General features: G+C 45.8%; 1 protein-coding gene across 4 annotated transcripts in view; it reads right to left on the reverse strand.

Moving 5' to 3' along the window:
• Fndc3a (fibronectin type III domain containing 3A) overlaps window positions 1–2,342 on the reverse strand; it is a 158,461-nt gene extending 156,119 nt beyond the window's left edge. The window contains exon 1 of one of the 4 annotated variants that reach the window (XM_046454003.2): window positions 2,325–2,342. The gene's annotated coding sequence lies outside the window, so the exon portion shown is untranslated. The other 3 variants (XM_046454000.2, XM_046454002.2, XM_046454001.2) reach the window with 3 other exon arrangements.
• Window positions 2,343–6,000: the final 3,658 nt, after the last annotated feature.

Raw genomic sequence — 6,000 nt, forward strand, 5'->3', positions numbered from 1 at the left:
TTGTTTTCCTGTCAAGTCATCATCCCTCCCTTCTTCCCACAATGGATGTTATTAGTGATAGTAAGAATTACCAATGGGTTAAAATGCTAAAAATAAAATTTTAGGTTATATTTTATAAAAATGTGTTAAAAATATTTACCATTGCTTTCTGGTAGGCCCATTATCTGTCTCAGTGGGCACTTTAACTCATTACTTGAGAAAAATTAATTCAAAAAAGAAAATATTAAGGCAGCAAGGGACTCATTTCTCTTTAACATTTTAAGGTAGTTTAAACAAAACTGACTAGATGGCAAAAATTACAGATTTAGCAAATACACAAAAAACTAAATATTTATCCAAACACAAGATCAGAGCCACAAAACTCAATTTGTTTCTGCCTAACATATGGCTCCAACTCCTGAGTGGCATATGTTTAGTACTTGTGCTGGTAAAAGCATATGATAAAATACTACAGAAAGAGTTCATTCTTATAATACACACACACACACACACACACACACACTTTGGTTTCAAGAACTAAAAATACAGACCACAGTAAGAAGCAAAATTATGAGGCTCAGTTTTAAAAGTCCACGGTGAACACATAATCAGAATAGCGCTGTTAAAAAGAAAACGAAAACCTTCCCAGTCTGTTAATCTTAATAGATGGTCAGCCACAAAGGTGTCCAAAGGAATTTACATAAAATCTCAAAAGAATATCTCTAATTCTCGATCCCTAGCACATCCAGCAATCGTCACACCCCCCAAAAAGGATTAACAACCACACTTATTAATAACATCCACCGTTCTGCTTGCAATTTGACGTCGAAATTATTTGTTCATCTTCCTTTACCTAACGCAAAGCCGTGTCAAAAGTTCAAAGATCCAGGCCGTTGAACAGAGCGAGGACTGCAGACTCCGGTCCACCTCCCGACTGAACAGGTGGTTAACTCACCTGGGGAGAGGAGCCGCCAGGTACAGGCAGCAGCCAAACGGGTTCAAACAAGGGCGGGTTTTCGAGGTTTTAACCCCCAGGGGAGCGGGGGGGGAAAGCTCTTCAGAAAAGCGTTTAAGTTCGGCGGCTGTTGGCCAGCCAAAGCCGCAGGCGCTGCGGGCGCAGAGTGATCCCTTCCGAGGGCTGCGCGCCCGCCCCCTGTCCTCCGGAGCTGCAAAGCTCGCCGCGGGCCGCCGGAGAGGGGGCGGGGGACGGAGGGGAGGGCGGCCGCGCCCCCGCGAGCGCGTCCGGGCGAGACTCGGCTCCAGCAGGTGCGGGGCAAGTCGATGGATCCCGAGCCCCGCCCGCTCCCCTCTGCGCAGCGCGCGCCCGGGATGGGGTGGGGCGGCCGGGCCCCTCGACGGGCCGAGCCCCGCCGGCGCCCCGGCCCTCAGCCGCAGCCTAACGGTTTCCGCGGCGCCAGCTCCGGAGCGGGACAGGCAGGTTAGGGTCGGGGTCGCCCGCCTTCGCGGAGGGAGTGCCCGCGCTCTCACCTCCGAGTCGCACCGCTCTGAGGCGGAGGAAGGCGGCTCCCCTGGCGCCTCTTCTTCGGGTTCCTGATCGTTCTCTCTGCCTCAGTGGCAGAGCTAGCTCTCTGGGGCCGCCGCGGCCGCTAGCGCGCTGACTGTTGAGGTTGTTTTCCGATAGTGACGGTGCCGCCTCAGCCCCGCTCTTCGCTCCCTCTCCGCGTAGCTCCCGCTTTCTGTTTCACCCGAGGGACCACGAACGCCGCCGCCGCCATGCTTACTACGGAGCAGGGAGGAGGAGTCGGCGTCGGTGTGCTCAGTGCGGCTGCGCGAGCTCAGCCGACGGCGCCCCCGGCCGGCCGGGACCCCGAGCCCCAGCCCGCGTCCGCGTCTGGAGCACTCCCCCAGTGCGAATCCCCACAGGGGCCCCCGGCGTGTGGCGTCCGAGCGCCCGCGCGCGGCTGCCCGAGCGCCGCCGCCTTCCCGGCCCCGGGCTCTCCCGAGGCCCGGCTGCGCCTGGCTGGTGGTAGCCTCTGCCGCAGCCGGGCTCGAGCCCCACTCAGGAAACGTGGAGTTAATTGACGTTCCCAGGGTCACACACTCAAGTCGCAGTACACATTTTTAAAAGCTCCCTGAGACGCACCGTGTCGGCTCCTTTCCGAAAACGCCAGAACTTAACGCTAGCAGGTGCTTTTAGAGACACTCCCCCAAGGACTAGGAAGCCAACCGAAGTGGGCTCGGAGGTTCCCAGTCCCGAACATCTAGAGCCTGGGATCTCGAGAGCGCCCCCCCCCCCCCAAATATTTACAGATTTACTTCAGTTGACAATAAAGGGGTTGGTTTCTTGGTCTCTTAGCCAGCCAAATCTCATGGAAACCCATTACCTTAATTTTTACCACCGCACGAAGACAAGTGAACGCGGCAGCGATTTCCTTAAACCTCAAGCAATGGGGGGCGCTGCAATAATGCCTAAGGGCCGGCTGGCGGTGCTTACTTCTGCAGTTTCCACCGGAAGGCTGGGGAGGGGGCAGCCTTTGGGACCGGGAGTCCTACCCCAGGCACCCTCCTTTCAGAAGTGGTGACGGATGAAACCAAGCTCCACGACTGGCTTTATTTAAATGTATTAATTGTGCCTCCATTGAAAATGTCAATCTTAAAAAAAAAAAAAAACACAAAACATTTTACAGAAATCTGTTAAAAATGTAAGTATTCACTGCATCCTTAACGCATGCCGTGGTTAATGAAATCCTTTGTTGGAGACTGATGATCATCCTGTGTGAAATCCTGGCCATACGTTAACATCCGGGGCTGGGGGGATTGCAGAGGGATAAAGAATCCCTACTTCATTGCTTCCCGCCCCCCCCCCCCACCTTTGAAACGTTCTCATCACCTTTTCTAATATCTGTCACTTCTTCTCATTTCCTCATCTCCCTATTTATCCACTTTGATCCATCCTCTCATTCTTTGTACTTGACTGTTTATTTTTTACTCTTTTTCTTCTTTCTCTGCTGCTTTTCTCTATGGCTCCGGGTGATGATTGATTGGGTATTTATATCTACAGCCAGCTAATGAGAGGTTTCTTTTCTTCCCATCAGTAAATAACCGAGTGACTCTGTATCAAATATGGTATCTTGAGATATTTTCATTGCTGTTCATTATCAAAAGTTCTTTCCCTGACAGAGATGTTTCATTTTCTTAACTTCTAGATTTGGCCCTCTTCCAGATAAAATTGCTGGAAAGCTGATCATGGAATAACTGAAGTATAACTGTCTGTTTTAAAATATAAGGATGTAGTAGAGTGTGGGTGAGTTGGGTAGCTTCTCCATATAGCTGTCTAGCTTTGTTTGATCTGAAGCTTAGCTAGTGGTTTCCAAACTTAAGCTAGTAATTTCCAAAGCTTTTTAAAAATACAGAATTGTACAATTCACCCCTCAAGATTCTGACTACTTGGTTGAGCACAGCGTTCAAGAAATGACATTAGAAATACCAATATTGGGGGGCTGGGGTTGTGGCTTAGTGGTAGAGCACTTGTCTAGCATGTGTGAGGGACTGGGTTCAATTCTCGGCACCACATTAAAAAAAAAAAGTCCATCGAAAACTAAAAAAAAAAATTAAAATAAATAAATACTAATATTTTAAAAATTATGTTTTGAGCATACCTACATGATAGGCAGAGCAAGAAAGAACAACTATATTGAAGGAGACTAAAGGCATATAATTAAAAAATACCATTGAAGTTGACCTAGAGATTGTGGTGTGATATACAGTGCTGTAAGGTGGAGCAAGCCAAATGAACATGGGAATTTATCTTTTGTAGAAAGAATGAAACACACACTGATGTATTACCCCAGCCTGGGCCCCAGATGAGTTCTTTGAGAACACAAGGAGGGACAAGGATTTATGTTGACTTACGACAAGTTGCTTCTCATCTCAGTACTTCATCCTCCTTATTTCAACCCTCATCTTTCTTGAACTCTCAACAATACTCAATACGTTGACCACTATTCTTCCTTGTACATTTCTTCTTCCTTTGGCGTGTATTTTCTTAGTTTTCCACCTACTTTTCTGGGCACTGTTTCTCTGATTCCTTTGTGGATTCCTGTTCTTCTCCCTAGCTATTAAAGAGAATCTTGGAATTCAATTTTAGGTTCTTTTCTGTTTTCATTATGATCTCTTAGTTCACAAAGTATCACCCACACCCACAGCTTTAGTTACCATCTATATACCAGTGATTTCCATGTAGGGTCTCTGCTCCAGTCTCTTCCCCTAAATTCCAAATCTGATAGCAACTGTTTCATCGACATGTCCACCCAATGTCTCAGAATTACAAGGTTTGGACTGAGTTCATGAACCCTTCTTGTTTTCCTTTTCCCTTATGTATTTAATTGTTCAAATAAAAAATCTGTCAGTCATTCCTGATGTCCCCCTCACCTTCATTTTCAGCTTTTTTTTTTCAGCACCAGCCTCCAGAAATTTTATCTCCAGAGTCTTTCTAATAAGTCCACTTCTTTCCATCACCACCACTCTAATTTGGTCTAACTGCCATATAGCCTGGGCCTCTTCATTCACTTTGTACTTTGCAGCCAAAATGCTTATTTCAAAATACAAGTAGGACTATGTCACTTTTTATATGAAACCCTTAAACAGCTTCTCATTGTTCTAGAATAAGACTAGAGTTCTTAAAGTGGTCTATAAAACATTTAGCAGTCTCATTCATATCACTCTTCCCTTACTTCCTAGGCAGAAGACTTTCTGGATTTTTTTTTTTCGTTTTTTTTTTAATTGTAGATGGACTCTACCTTTATTTTGTTCATTCATTCATCTATCTATTTATTTATTTGTTTGTTTGTTTGTTTATATGTGGTACTGAGAATTGAACCCAGTGCATCACATGTGCTAGGCAAGCATGGCACTACTACAGAGCTACAACCCCAGCTCCTAGTCTTTTAGTTTCTCAAATGTGCAATGATTCCCAACAGCTGCAGGATCGCTATACCTACCCTTCTCCTCCCTTTTAACTGCCTTATCTCTTACTCACCTTTCAGGTCTCAGCTTGAAAGGGACATCCTTGAGAAAAAACATTTCTGACCTCTTAGACAAGTTAAAGATCCCTAGTTGATATCAATTCTCCTACCACCAAGTTCCTTTCCTTTTTAAGATTTCCCACAGTTTGTAATTACATCTTGGTATGGGTGAATACTATGTCTGTTGCTCCCTATGGGGACAAAGGAGCATGTGCATTGGGGCTTGCATAGTTCCTGGCAAATAGAAGATGCCAAATAATATTTTTTTTTTTTAATTTTTTATTGTGGGTTGTTCAAAACATTACAAATTTCTTGACATATCATATTCCACACTTTGATTCTAGTGGGTTATGAACTCCCACCTTCACCCCATACACAGATTGCAGATTCACATCAGTTACACATCCATTGATTTACAAATTGCCATACTAGTGTCTGTTGTGCTCCGCTGCCTTTCCCATCATCCACCCTCCCCCCTCCCCACCTCTCCCCTCCCCTCCCCTCCTCTCTCTCTACCCCCTCCACTGTATAACCCTGAGGGTCTCCTTCCATTACCGTGCAATTTCCCTTCTCTCTCCCTTTCCCTCCCACCTCTCATCCCTGTTAAATGTTAATCTTCTTCTCCTGTTCTTCGTCCCTACTCTGTTCTTAGTTACTTTCCTTATATCAAAGAAGACATTTGGCATTTGTTTTTTAGGGATTGGCTAGCTTCACTTAGCATAATCTGCTCTAATGCCATCCATTTCCCTGTAAATTCTATGATTTTGTCATTTTTTAATGCAGAGTAATACTCCATTGTGTATAAATGCCACATTTTTTTTATCCATTCGTCTATTGAAGGGCATCTAGGTTGGTTCCACAGTCTTGCTATTGTGAACTGTGCTGCTATGAACATCGATGTAGCAGTGTCCCTGTAGCATGCTCTTTTTAGGTCTTTAGGGAATAGACCAAGAAGGGGAATAGCTGGGTCAAATGGTGGCTCCATTCCCAGCTTTCCAAGAACTCTCCATACTGCTTTCCAAATTGGCTGCACCAA

The sequence above is a fragment of the Marmota monax genome, unplaced genomic scaffold, assembly GCF_021218885.2.
Source record: "Marmota monax isolate L192 unplaced genomic scaffold, Marmota_monax_Labrador192_F-V1.1 WCK01_AAM20220418_F8-fsc00011, whole genome shotgun sequence".
Classification (NCBI taxonomy): domain Eukaryota; kingdom Metazoa; phylum Chordata; class Mammalia; order Rodentia; family Sciuridae; genus Marmota; species Marmota monax.